Source organism: Sus scrofa, chromosome 16, assembly GCF_000003025.6.
Source record: "Sus scrofa isolate TJ Tabasco breed Duroc chromosome 16, Sscrofa11.1, whole genome shotgun sequence".
Lineage (NCBI taxonomy): Eukaryota > Metazoa > Chordata > Mammalia > Artiodactyla > Suidae > Sus > Sus scrofa.
This window is the reverse complement of record NC_010458.4, coordinates 52382244-52396654: the sequence shown is the minus strand read 5'-3', so window position 1 is coordinate 52396654 and position 14411 is coordinate 52382244.

The following is a 14411-nucleotide window of genomic DNA, read 5'->3' as shown; positions in this document are numbered from 1 at the left end:
GACATAACAGCAGAATCTGGCTGCTAGGGTGGTAGCCCCCGATACGTGAGAGGAATCAGGCGAGAAGAGCACCCAGTGCAGTCAGAGCTGAACAGAGTTAGCTATTGTCACAAAATGAAATCTACGCCTCGCTCCCTCCGACGCAGAGCTTGGCACGCTTCCTCGCAGCTTGGGCTTTCCCTTCTCTAGACATCCTTTTGTGGTTCTTGGTTTCTGCTTTCTGTTTTTGTTCGTTTTTTCTGTTTTTTGTGTGTGTTGTTGTTGTTGTTTGCTTTTTAGGGCTGCACCCACGGCATAAGGAGGTTCCCAGGCTAGGGGTCTCATCGGAGATACAGCGGCCAGCCTACTCCACAGCTCACAGCAACGCAAACCAAATGTATATTTAAAAAATAATAACAGGCATATAGAGACAGAAAGCAAGTAGTGGTTGCCAGGGGCTGGTGGGAGGAGAATGGGAAATAAATGCTTAATAGGCACACGGTTTCCATTTGGGGGGATGAAAAAGTTCTGGAAGTAGACAGTGGTGATGGCTGCACAACATGGTAAGTTAACTTAATGTCACTGGGGAGTACACTTTAAAATGGTGAACATGGTAAACGTTATATTCTGTGTATTTACCACCAAAAAAAAAAAAAAAAACAAAATAAAATAAAATACAGGAGAGCATAACTTCACTACCCAGAATCAGCCAAAGCAGTGTTTCATGGGTTTCCCTCCACCTCTTTTCCAATGCATATTTTAAAATAGTTGAGATCATGATGCAAGTATAATTTTACATCCTCCTGTTTTGATCCAGCCCTCTCTCACCAGCCTTTTCCCCAGGTCCTGTATAACATCGCCGGGCATTTAGGGGTTCTTTTCTTCAAAGAACTATTCATTGCTATTAACAAATACACTTGAGAAATGAAAGGAAAGCCCTCGATGGGGAGAAAATACTCACAATACATATATCTGACAAAAGACTTGTATCCTGAATATATAAAGAACACCTAGAAATCAATAAGAAAAATATAGAGGAGTTCCTGTCGTGGCACAGTGGTTAACGAATCCGACTAGGAACCATGAGGTTGCGGTTTCGGTCCCTGCCCTTGCTCAGTGGGTTAAAGGATCCGGCATTGCCGTGAGCTGTGGTGTAGGTTGCAGATGCGGCTTGGATCCTGCATTGCTGTGGCTGTGGTGTAGGCTGGTGGCTACAGCTCTGATTAGACCCCTAGCCTGGGAACCTCCATATGCCTCGGGAGCAGCCCTAGAAAAGGCAAAAAGACAAAAAAAAAAAAGAAAAATATAGAATGCCCCATTTTTTTTAAATGTGCCATAGGTTTGAAATGACACTTCAAAAAGATGTATGAGGAGTTCCCATCGTGGCTCAGTGGTTAACGAATCCGACTAGGAACTATGAGGTTGCGGGTACTATCCCTGGCCTTGCTCAGTGTGTTAAGGATTCAGCGTTGCCATGAGCTGTGGGGTAGGTTGCAGACGTGGCTGAGATCTGGCAATTATAGAAGAGTCAATTCAACAGGAACATATAACAATCCTAAATTAAAATCTGTAAGAATTTTTAAAAGAAGAAATAACTAATTCTATAATCATAGTGTGATGTTTTGAAACATGTCTCTCAGTAACTGATAAGACAAACACATATAAAAGTAATGCAAACACATTGACGTCAGTGACAGGAATAACAAACTTCATCAGACCCAGACCTACTCAGCCACCTGATTCACGGCAAACGTACCACTACAGTGTAGTGGGGGGCAAACTGTCTTGTCAATAAATGATGTTAGACAAACTGCACAAACTTACCAAAAATATGGACATTGACTCAGACTTCACACCATACCCAAAGTTCTATTTCAGGTGAATTAAAGACCTAAATGTGAAAAGTAAAAGAATAAAGCTTCTAAAATAAAACATGAGTACCTATGTATGACTATGGATGGACAAAGATTTCTTTTTTTTAATTTTTTTAATATAGTTGATTGACAGTGTTCTGTTGAGTCCTGCTGTAGAGCAAAGTTAGGCAAAGATTTAAGCAAAACGTAAAGAACACTAACCACAGAGGAAAAGATTAGTAAATTAGACTATTTTAAAATTAAGCACTACTGTTCATCAAAAGACAACATTAGAAAAGTAAAAGAGCAAACGGAAGTGGAGAAGATGGGAGTTCCCATCGTGGTGCAGCGGAAACGCATCCGACTAGCATCCATGAGGACACAGGTTCGATTCCTAGCCTTGCCCAGTGACTTAAGGATCCGGAGTTACTGTAACCTGTGGTGTAGGTCGCAGATGTGGCTCGGATCTTGTGTTGCTGAGTTGCTGTGGTTGTGGTGTAGGCTGGCGGCTACAGCTCCAATTGGACCCCTAGCTTGGGAACCACTATATGCCCTAAAAAGACAAAAAAATAAAAATAAAAAGAGAGAGAAAGAATGGGAGAAGATATTTGTAATGCATGTCTCTTACAAAGAAGCTGTGTACTGAATATATGAAGAATTTCTACAAATCAATTAGAAAAAGACAGATATCCCCACCTTCACCCCAAGCTGGGCAAAACCTTGAACAGGCAGTTCACAAAGGGGCATAACCAAGTGGCCAATGACTTATTCATGAAAGCCTAATCAAAATCACAGTGAGATACCATTACCTAGAATCAGAAGTTTTAGAACTGACACCAAGTGTTGCAAGGATGTAGAGCTTCTGTTTCTCTCACATACTTCTGCCAGAGTGTAAATTGGTACAATTGCTTTAGAAAATTGTTAGCAGGGGCTACTGAAGCTGAAGATGTTCATGTTTCATGAAGCCGAAATTCTACTCCAAATGTAGGCTCTCAGAAGGACATACGTGTATGTGTGCATGTGCATGTGTGTATCAAAAGTCGTGTCCCAAAATAACAGAGCAGCATTCATTTTAATATTTAGGAGCTAGAAGCCACTCAAAAGTTCAAAAAGGGTAGAATGGATTAAATAAACAGTATTCCATTTATACAGTGCGATACTATCCCACAGCAGAAAAGAACAAGCCAGTTCATTCAAGATCACAGATAAGTCTCACAGATCTAATGTGACCAAATGACCAAAAGTCAGTCCAGTTCTCTGTGACCCCATTCACGTGAACTTCAGAATCCGGCAAAATGAATGTACAGTGATGCCAGTCAGGACACTGGCTACTTTTGGAGACAGTGCAAATGAGACTCTTGGGGTGTTGGTAACACTCTACATCTTGATCTGGATGGTGGGGACCTCGAGCTTGAAACATGTTTATAAAATGAATCCACGTAGGTACCCCATCCAGATAACAAAGAGGCATCAAGCTCTTCATTTAAGGTTCATGCATGAAACTGTATCATGTTATCCTTCAGTTTAAAAGTGCAGTAAAACACAGCATAGGAATAGTACTGAAGTTTCTGAGACCTATTGCCAAATTCCATTTGGGTGACACTGTACCCGTCCCCACCAGCATCATACGAGTCGTGTCCCAACCAAAGTCTCCCAAATATTGAGCATTATTATATTCAAAGACATCTTTTAGCTTTGATTTTATCCAACAAGCCAGCAGATAGTTACCACCGTTCAAGCTACAATGAATTCAGAGCAAACTGTTCTGTTGTCTCTATTCCCTCCTTTTTTCTACTGAGGTAGCAGGAAAGCAGAGCAAGGTATGCACTTGAGTGAGACGTAATAGGAAGCATAGTCCTTCCTCAGTGTCTGCAGGGGATGGGGTCCAGGATGCCCCCCCCCGCAGGTATTAAAATCCAGGGGTGCTCAAGTCCCTTATAATATAAAATGACATAGTACAGTTGGCCCACCATATCCATGGATACAGAACCTGCAGATACTGGAGGACTGAGAGCATCAACAGGATTTACCACAGAGGGTGCCTGAGTGGTGCTCAAGCCCTTTCCCAAAAGCAGCCTTTAGGGAGTTCCCTGAATCTGGCACTGTTAAGGATCTGGCATTGTTACTGCCATGGTGCGGGTTCGATCCCTGGCCCCGGAACTTCTGAATGCCATGGATGAGGCCATAAAAAAAAAAGAAAACAAAGCAAAAAAAGCAGCCTTTAAAGAAATCGGGGGTGGGGGCTTCTAAAGACAGACGGTGTGGAGGAAAGAGTCGGGGACAGGAGCTGGGAGGTCTTGGTTCTTAGCCCAGTTCTGCCACTGGTTTGTGATGAGTTTGGGCTCATCCCTTTCCCCTCTGGGGATCTGTTTCCTCAACTATAAAATGAAGAGTTAGATTAGCGGGTCTCCCAGCTCTTTTCCAGATTGAATTGGTTATGATTACCCATGAGTCTGTGGGTCTATATAAGGCTGTTTTAAGGGCCCTGTGGGGTAGCTATGGGTTCATTTATGTACAAGCTGAACATTATAGGCACCAGAAATCTCCTTAGGAAGGGGAACGTATTCGTTGGGAGATGTGAGCCTCCGTGGGCATCCGAGTGTGCAAGGAAGGGGTTCTCCTGAAGGAGGAAAGGAGATAACTTTGCCTATTTCTCCAAAGGAAAGAGGAAAGAGAAGCCCAGATAGACCCACGAGATGCCAGGAGCCTGTGTGGTTCTGCAAAGCAACCGCCTCCCATGGCCTCACCAAAGGTCCCGAATGATGAGAAGGGCAGGGAACTGGGGCTTGAACCCAACTGAAGTTTCCTTGATCCTAATCTCCAGGGCGCAGGAGAGCCCCAGCTGATGAATCCATCACCTCCTCTATGCTGAAGATGACTGTCCACTGCCCTCAACATACATGCAATGACCTTGGAATAACCTTGGGGGACAGACAGGGCTCTTCCCATTTCCCTGGAATCCCTGCTCTGGGGCTGGGCCGGCAGCAGCTGCCTCGCTGACACCCCCATTGCCACCCCCACCGCCCTCTTGTCCCAGGGCACCCTCACCGGGGTCGGCTGAGTACCCGTGTTTGGCCGCGGGTGCTCTAGAAACACAGCCCTCTCTACGCATCGCACAGGCTTTGCACGCTGGAAACCATTTCCCCCCCTCCCTTGATTGAAAACAAGGTTGAATTCATAATTTTACAATTTTTCAAAACTGCCTAACTCTGAGGGGGGAAAAAGGAGCTTTCAGTAACCCCTCTCCGGTAGCCAAGAATTAGCAAGGAAAACACTGCTTCCCACTTTCTAATTGATGCCTCTGCCAAGGGCCCCAGGTATGTCGGCTCCTGAACACGGGTCTTTGGGGAATTAGCCTCAGGAAACATATCCTCGGAGGCCACGTGTGCTTCCTGTCGCCTGCAGGCGTCCCAAGCCCCGCGTGATGCTAATTTTCTTAATACAAAACCATTTCTTTTTTCGAAATGAAAAATGACTTGTTAAAAACCCCTCTCGCTCCCCCCGCCCTTTTTCTCTTCCCAGAGAAACACATTAAAGTAAACAAACTTGAGATGTAAAATGAAAACAGGGGCCCCCAGAGCACCTGCAGGGTTTTACCAGCTCACATTACAAAGCCCTGTCTGAAGTGGCCCGAGAACTGTTTCCATTACAAATAGCCAGTTCTCTTGAAAGTAAGGCAAACGCCAAATTAGTCAGATTACATCAGGATATATTTTCCTGTAGCATAAGTTCTTTGGAAACACCTGCCTGACATATTTCAGACGTGTGCCGGGGGGGAGCCGGGCCCTCAGTGCTTTCCAGGGCTCGTCAGAGTCTCAACAAAAATGGGTGTTTGGGTTTTACTAAGTAAAACGGGGTGAGATGCCTGTATGGAATTTGAGTTGCTGCAGACTGACTTTTTGGCACTTTTGAGGAGACAAGTTTTTAACCAGCTCTTGCCCCTGCATCACTCGATGGTGCCAAGACGGTCCTGGCACCCAGGCAGCCTGTGTCTGAACCTCGGCTGGAGGCAGTGGGGAGAAATGTTGGGGTTACGTGGTCAGGGAGGCTTGAAGGGCCCAGATGGAGTCGGAGTGTGTGGGAAATGCTAAAATTAGAGGCGAGAGCAGAGCCCGCAGCAGGCGGGGAGCTGAATGGAGCAGACAGACACAGGCAGGCAATGCTCTGGGTCAAGCCAGGGGGATGGAAGGGACAGGACCCCCACCCCCACCCCCTTACTGTTCCCTAAACTCTAATTAACATTCTGCCCTTGACAACCTTCTCCCACTGTAAACTTTATTATTCATTTTGTTACCACTCAGTAACTACGAATGATTTACTTTTTCAAATGATCTGCATTGCTTCGACAGTGCCTGGTCAAGTGGGTCAAATAAAACTATGGTAAATCCATAAGGTGGAATACTGCATAAGCATTCCAATGGGAGTTCCCATTGTGGCACAGGGGAAACGAATTCGACTAGGAACCATGAGGTTGAGGGTTCGATCCCTGACCTCACTCAGTGGGTTAAGGACCCAGCATTGTCGTGAGGTGTGGTGTAGGTCGCAGACATGGCTCAGATATGGCATTGCTGTGGCCATGGTATGGCTGGCAGCTGTAGCTCCAATCTGACCCCTAGCTTGGGAACCTCCACCTGTGATGGGTGTGGCTCTAAAAAGCAAAAAGAACAAAAAACAAAAAACCCAATTCCAATGAATCAGAGAGAATGACAGGGATGATTCTTGTGGAAAGACCCCTAAGATATATTAAGTGAAAAAAACCATAAAATAATAGAAGTAAGATGATCCCATTTATTTAAAAGGGGGCTTGAGTGGGAAGCAAGGGTATACACATGAAATACACATGTGCCAGAAAGTGCACAGAAAGTGGACCAGGAGAAGGAAGGGATGGGAAACCTTTTTTTTGGCCACGCCCACAGCATGTTCCCGGGCCAGGATCAAACCTGTGCCACAGCAGCAACCTGAACTGCTGCAGTGACAATGTCAGATCCTTAACCCACTACACCACAAGGGAACTCCAGCATGGTGAACTATGAACAGTGACCACTGCTGGAGAGGGACAGGGCGGCAGGCAGTGGAGGGAGTGGTGGGTGGTGGCGAGAGAAATGAGGGGGCTTTCATATTCTCTTAGAACACGCTTAAAATATGTACAATGAGAATGGAGTCAGGTACACTTGTGTAAAGAGAATATCCTTCATAAAATAACACAAAAGTACACATACACACAACTATATATAAAATAGATAACCAATAAGAACTTATTGTACAGCACAGCAAACAATACTCAGTTTTTATAATAATCTATAAAGGAAAAGAATCTTGAAAAAAATAGATAGCTACGTGTGTGTAACTGAATCTCTTTGCTCTACACCTGAAACTAATACAACGTTGTAAATCAACTAATACTTCGATGAGAAAATTACAGAAAGTGTGTGTTGCAGAGCAATGTCTCAGCATTCCTGTTGAGTTCCTAAATCCTAAAAGCTGAAGAATCCACAACCCCAAGTATGGGATGGGCCTGAGGCATTGTGGGGTTTTCTCCCACCCCAACTGGGTCAAGTACTGGCCAGCAAGCACACAGGTCACAGAAAGCGTTCATCAGCCCAGCGAGGATAAAAGCGCTAAGATTGACCAGGCTGCATTGCCATCCTGATTCAACTCGGCCCCCCACAAGCAATAGGACCTAGGACACCTCCCTTGGCCTCTCTGTGCTTCGTTTTCGCAGCCGTAAAACTGGGGTGAGACTAGAAGATATGCAAGGACATGCTTGTGGGGATTAGAAAAGAGGAATCAGGAGTTCCTGTTGTGGCGCAATGGAAACGAATCCTTCTAGTAACCATGAGGTTGCAGGTTCGATCCCTGGCCTCGCTCAGTGGGTCTGGGATCCACTGTTGCCGTGAGTGGTGGTATAGGTCGCAGATGCTGCTTGGATCCCGTGACTGTAGCATAGGCGGGCAGCTGTAGCTCCGATTCTACCCCTAGCCTGGGAACCTCCATATGCCATGAAAAAAAAAGAGAGAGAGAGAAATCAAGTGAAAGCACTTAGCCCAGGGCGTGGTGCATGGTAAAGACTCCAAAATGTGAGTTATTATTATGATAGAACACATCATAAAGTTTCTTCTTAACAGTTACTCATTCTAAATGAGTACCTGGCAGGGTCCAATTCAATGGATGAATCTATCCCCTTAAAATAAGGATACGGATGTTGTCCCTGGCAGAGCAGGACCATGCAAGCATCCCGTGTGTGAATGGAGCAGAACTGGGTCCTTTCACACCCATCAGAGAGCTCTTTCCTCTGCAGGGAGAGACCCAAGATATGTAGACACGAGACCCCAGTGAACACGCCTCAGGTGAGGTATTCCCACGGGTCACCCAGGGGACCAAGAGCAAAGAGCAAACCAGAGGAAGGGGCCAAGCAGGAATCCAAAGGCCAGGAGAGCAGGTCATCTGTCCTCTGGGAGCCAGGACCTCAAAGTTCGCGGAGGAGAGTGGGGAGGAGCAGGGAGGGCCCCCTCAAGCCACAGCACCTTGCCAGGGCGCACCAGCTGTGCCAAAAGCACAGGGCTGAACTAAACAGCCAGGGTGGCTTAAAGCCGGGAAAGTATTGACCTGGAGAGCAATCGTACACGATCGTCAGTCCCAACATGTGTCAGCTCCAACCTGCCCTCCTCCTCTCCCAACCGGCAGGAATCTTAACTGCACAAACTCTGGAATCAGCCCCCGGGACGCCTTTGTCTCATACATCACAGCCCAGATCGTCAGAACAATTCCCCCCGGTAGGGTTTTTATGACTGGTGATGATGTAAGGAGGCAGAGAAAACACAGCTGGTCCTGCGTGCAGTTTACAGAAAGGGCGCTGGGAGAACGTGTGCCTGTCCCCAAACACCAGTCTTACAGCTGCTCGGCTCCCCCCCGCCCCCCGACAAGGTGGAGGGTCCCCACCACCTCTCGTGGAAGGAAACACATGCTTCAGACCCACGAGACATTGCTTTCATTTTTTAAAAAAATCAGATGCAAGCATTGTCAAAGCACTGAGATGTTTGGGACTCTCCTTCCCTGCCCCCATCTTCAGCGAGTTCTCACCCTGGCTAACCTGACCCATTAAACACCACCCTCAAACGCATCGCTTTCTCTGCATCCTCAGTACAATTTCCTGGGTGGAGCTTCATCGTCTCTTACTCGGCGTCTATAACCACCTTCTAACTGTTCTTCCTGCCTTGGGTCTTGGTTCCTGCAATCCAGTCTCCACCCGGTAGCCCGAGGGGCTTTCTCAAACACAAATCATATCCATCTCTCTCCACTTTAAAACCCTTCAGTGGCTCCCTGGTGCCTCCAGAATAAAGCCCAAACTTCTTCTGCACAGAAGAAGCATCCCTGTTCCACAGTCACCGCCAGCGTTTGGTTAGTGAACATGGAATCATTGCTCTTAGGGGAAATACAGAGTAAGGGTCCTTGGAGTCTTTTGTGGTTGTTGTTAACCAATCAATAAATAACCTTGTTGTGTGTGTTTTTCTGTTTTATTTAATATATATTTTAACATGTATTGCTAACATTTACATTGACCTCATGACCAACAGAACAGTAACTTGTGCCTGAAGCTTTTCTAAGGCAAGTATTTCCTGCATAAGGCACAAGATGTGATCATCCTGCTTGGATTTAGGAAGAGTAGACTTCGCTTCAGCACTATGCTTGGGGCTATTTGAAACAGTGAAATCACCATCAAAAAGCACAAAAATGGGACAGACGTGACGCCAAATAGACCGCGAGAAGGACACTTTTTTATAGTATGCGAGCTGAAACAAGAAGGCAGAGCATCTGTTCAACCTCAGCTGGGAATGTGGTCATTGGCAACTCACATTTTTCACTGCTCTCCACGTGTCCATGAATGACCATGGTTCTGGGGTCGCAAATACATTTTAATGAGTAAGTGAATTTGCAAATACAAAATCTGCAAATAATGAAGTGTATTTATTATCAATGCCTGCCCACCACCTCTTTGTCCTGCTTCCACCTGAGAGCAAAGTGAACATTAAGGGCGACCACATGATCACACAGAGCCAATCCCAATGTCCTATTTCTTTGGCTGCAGTGATTGGTCCAGAGATTGGCACATGACACAAGCAAAGCCAATCAGAGCCCTCTCCTGAGATTTTTCTACTGGAACTAGGAGGGAAGAGTCTTGAATTTGGGGGAAGGGCTTAGAAAGCTCTGACCATGGGCTGCTGATGACCATGTTCCTTGAGATGCTGGCCACGTGTGGTAGGAAAGAATGTGACTGAGGATGAGAGAGAAGGAGAGAGACAGAGACCGGGAACTGTCAAGTCTGGGTTTTCTCGACCTGTGCCCTCAATTCCCCAGAATCTTTCAACAAACACTCTTTCTTGCTTACCTTATCTTGGTTGCCTTTTGCAACAAAGAGCTCAGACAACACAACATGGGAAGACCTTCCTGGTCTGCTTCCCATCTCCCTTACTTTCTATCATGTCCTTATTTCAAAAGTTACATCCTGGGACCCAGAAGCCCTCGGAAGGCCCTGCGTGCACTGTCACTCCTCATCTCTACGTCTGTTCTCTCCACGCAGAACCTGCTTCCTTCATTCCTGGGCTCCGGTACCTAGTCCTTCGCTGGCCTCTCAGGCCAGCTTATCTGCCTCTCCAGGGTTCCTATTGCACCCAGACCAGCATCCCCTCTCCTTGGGGTTCTCACAAAGCCTGTCTTATCTCAACACATGACCTTGAACTTAACTGTTTATAGAACTCGAGGGCCTTGAGGGCACAACTGGTTCACAGGTCACATTAGCAGGGGCCTGGTGCTCTGGGGATGCCCAGGGGGAGGGGTGCACACAGTTTACCTTCGGGCCTGAAGCCAGGTCCAAGTCTCTGTTGCCACTTCTTTCCTGAGGCTGAATGAGTGCCGCTAAGTTAGGTTGTTAATAATATGCTTCAGGAGTTCTGGTCGTGGCGCAGTGGAAATGAATCTGACTAGGATCCCTGAGGACACAGGTTTGATCCCTGGCCTTGCTCAGTGGATTAGGATCCAGCGTTGGAGTTCCCGTCGTGGCGCAGTGGTTAACGAATCCGACTAGGAACCATGAGGTTGCGGGTTCGGTCCCTGCCCTTGCTCAGTGGGTTAACGATCCGGCGTTGCCGTGAGCTGTGGTGTAGGTTGCAGACGCGGCTCGGATCCTGCATTGCTGTGGCTCTGGCGTAGGCCGGTGGCTACAGCTCTGATTGGACCCCTAGCCTGGGAACCTCCATATGCCACAGGAATGGCCCAAAGAAATAGCAAAAAGACAAAAAAAAAAAAAAAAAAAAAAAAAAAAAGGATCCAGCGTTTCCATGAGCTGTGGTGTAGATCACAGACTCGGCTCAGATCTAGGGTTGCTGTGGCTATGGCAGAGGCCGGCAGCTACATCTCTGATTCGACCTTAGTCTGGGAACCTCCATATGCCACGGGTGCGGCCCTAAAAATAATAATAACAACATCAACAACAACAATAATAATAATATGCTTCATATCTGACCAACATCTTGGAGTTCAGCAGGGCTTTCTCCACGCATGATTTCATGCAAGCCTCACGAGAGCCCTGGAAGGCAGCTGTATCGTTCTCTCTGTTTGAGGAAACTGAGACTCACGGAAGTAATGTGCGACTGTCCCAAAGAGAGCAAGGCACAGAGCGTAGGCTTCCGGGCTTCAAGGCCAGTGGGTCCTGTACTGTGATGAAAAGCTGGGCGCTCCTTAGATTGACTGTACCTGAAACCCAACATGCCCATCAGCTTCCTCTTACCTGGATGGAGAAATGAGGAGGAAAGTGCCACCTGGGGGACAGGAGAGTGGCCTGTCCTACGCTGGGGGACCCCGTGCTGTCTTGGAGGAAGGAGCATCTCTTTTTCACTAGCCCCAGTCAGCAGGTACTTGGTCAAAAACTAGCTGGTAAATAATACCGTCCAACTTTATGAAATGCTTCCCGCATGTCTTAAAATAAACACTCTGCAGGCCCTTTGTCATTCAGCCCTCATGACCTAGGCGATCGGCTCGTCCCAGTGTTCCAGGGATGTCCTGGGTTTAAAGGTGAAAGTTCCCCATCTCATGAACTCTCTCTGTCCTGGACAAACCACGAGGGTTGGTCGGTCCCCACACCTCACGACGAAGCATGAAGCAGCTCTTGCTCCCATTTTCCAGGTGAGACTCGGAAAGGGAAAGTGATGGGCAACGGTCACACAAGTGATGAGCGGAGGAGCTGAGATGCAATAGCACTTCTCCCCTAGTCAGGCATCCGGAGCGGATGAGCAAAATTGAGGCGTCAGGCAGGAAGAGTGGGTGTCAGGCCACAAACATTACACAGCCCTGTTAAAAGGGAAACCACTCATCTAACTACCATGTTCCTTGGGCCTATATTTCTCATCTGATCTCCACGACAGTTGTGTCTCCACGGGGCTTCCAGATCAGCTAGAGGAACAACAAGCTTGACAGATGTTTTCCCCACTGAATTGGCCAAGGAGTTGACTGTAACTGTGTCTGTACTCGATGCCAAAACAACAGGCCAATTAATCCAATTCCATTGGCCAATACAGTGGAAAGAGAAAATAAACAAAGCCGGTCGTCTGAGAGAGATGACCCAGATGAGGCCCGAATCTGGCTGGTGAATGCACCACGCGGAGGAGCAAATCTGGTTGTATCAGGTCACCTTGAGGCCCGTGGCAGACCCAGCCTGAACCGTCTGAATTAACCAGTTCTGCTGGCAAGGCGGACATGGAGCCCCTATCTCCTCCACTGTAAAAGCCTAGATCAACATGCTGCTGGGAGCTGTGTACTTTTCACGTTATATAATGACTGCCCATGCTAGATGCTTGCTGGGAATCATTATTTTCAAAGTTCATTATGTAAGCGGCACTAGCTCATGCATTATGAGCAGAGCAAGGCAAAAATGACATTTAGGATATTGCACAAGTTTTAAAACGAGTGGCTCTGCAAATAAACAGCAATTTTTAAAAGAGAGGGGAAAAAAGAATTTATAAACCCAATAAAGATGCAACAGGGGCCAACGAAGATGAAAAGAAACAGTTTAAAGCTGTGGTGAGCCACCTTCTGAGGCCTTCAGAACACTCAAATCCAGACTAATTCCTCACACAGAAGAAGGAAGGGGCGTGTTCTTAAAAATGCCAACCAATAGCCTGCCCTCCTCCTGCCTCACCCCATCGCCACCACTAAGTTGTTTGGTTTCCATGCACAAAGTAAGAGGAAGCCAGCAAAGGATTTCGCCAAGGAGGAACCCAACTGTCCATTCCTTCTCCGGCCTCTTAAACAGACTCAGCCCGGATGCCTAGCCCAGCTCACCAGGGCAGGTATTAGACATCTTCCCTGCTGGCCTCGCACTCAGATCACACCAGCGTACCCCATTAGAATAGCCAACAGTGGAGGACATGTATTAAGCACTGACTGTATACCAAGCCCTGTTCTAAGCACCTTGCTTACATGACCCTACATTACCCTACATGATCCTCACAAAACTTTGTGATGCCCGCTATTATCAAACCCTATTTAAAAGTGAAATGCACTCCTCTCACAGTGGTGGAGTTGGGATCTGAAACCCAAGGTCTGATTCTAGAACTTTTTGTTCTGAGTACTCATCTCATTCCCCTAAACGCTCCAGCCATTGGTGCCATACTCTGACTCCCAGCTCTGCCCTAGGACATCCTTCTCTGGGGAGCCCCAGCTGGAAGACTGAGCTGGGGCTAAGGCGTAGGTGTGGCCAACAGGGGTCGACTGGGAGGGGCAGAGGGTGGCTGCAGGAGACAGAAAGTATTTGTAAACAGCAAAGGCTCATGGGTTTGCATCCGAGTTCTTTCATGAGAGAAGCTGAAGACAGAAGCTAAAAGGAGCTAAGTATGGAGTTCCTGCTGTGGCGCAATGGGATTGGCTGCCTCTTGGGAGCGCTGGATGGCAGGTTCGGTCCCAAGCCCTTCACAGTGGGTTGAGGATGTAGTGTTGCCGCAGCTCAGATTAAGTCAACTGCAGCCCAGTAACTTCATGTACCACAGGGCAGCCAGAAGGGGAAAAAAAAAAAAAAAAGCTAAGTATGTGTCAAATGCTTAAGAGAGCAAATAGAAGATCCAATTCAACCTGGCTTAGGATAGTCATTTTGTCTGTTCATATAAGAGCAAGTCTATGGAGTCCATGGCATCGGGGGAGCTGGATATCAAGTTCAATTGGTCCAGTGGCTCAACATGTCATCAAGGATTTGGGGTCTTTCTGTCTTTCCATCCACTGCCATAGGGTCAACTTCATCCCAAGGCTGGTCCCCTGTGCCTGTGAGATGGCTGACAGCGGCAGCCCTGGCTATTGTACCGTCACTAGGTTTGCTATGAGAGGAAGAGAGCCTGGCCCCCTGTGGGCCTCTCGAACCAGTGAGAAAATTTGTTTTCCCAGATGACACTCTCCTTACTTTGCCTGGAACTCATCCTGGCCCTGGCACAGAGCGAGCCCCCAGGGAATGGTGGCTGGATTGGCCCCTCGAAGGGTTGTGCTACAGGAGCACTCAAGATATTACATCATCATCCAAATATCTTGATCTTGGAGAGG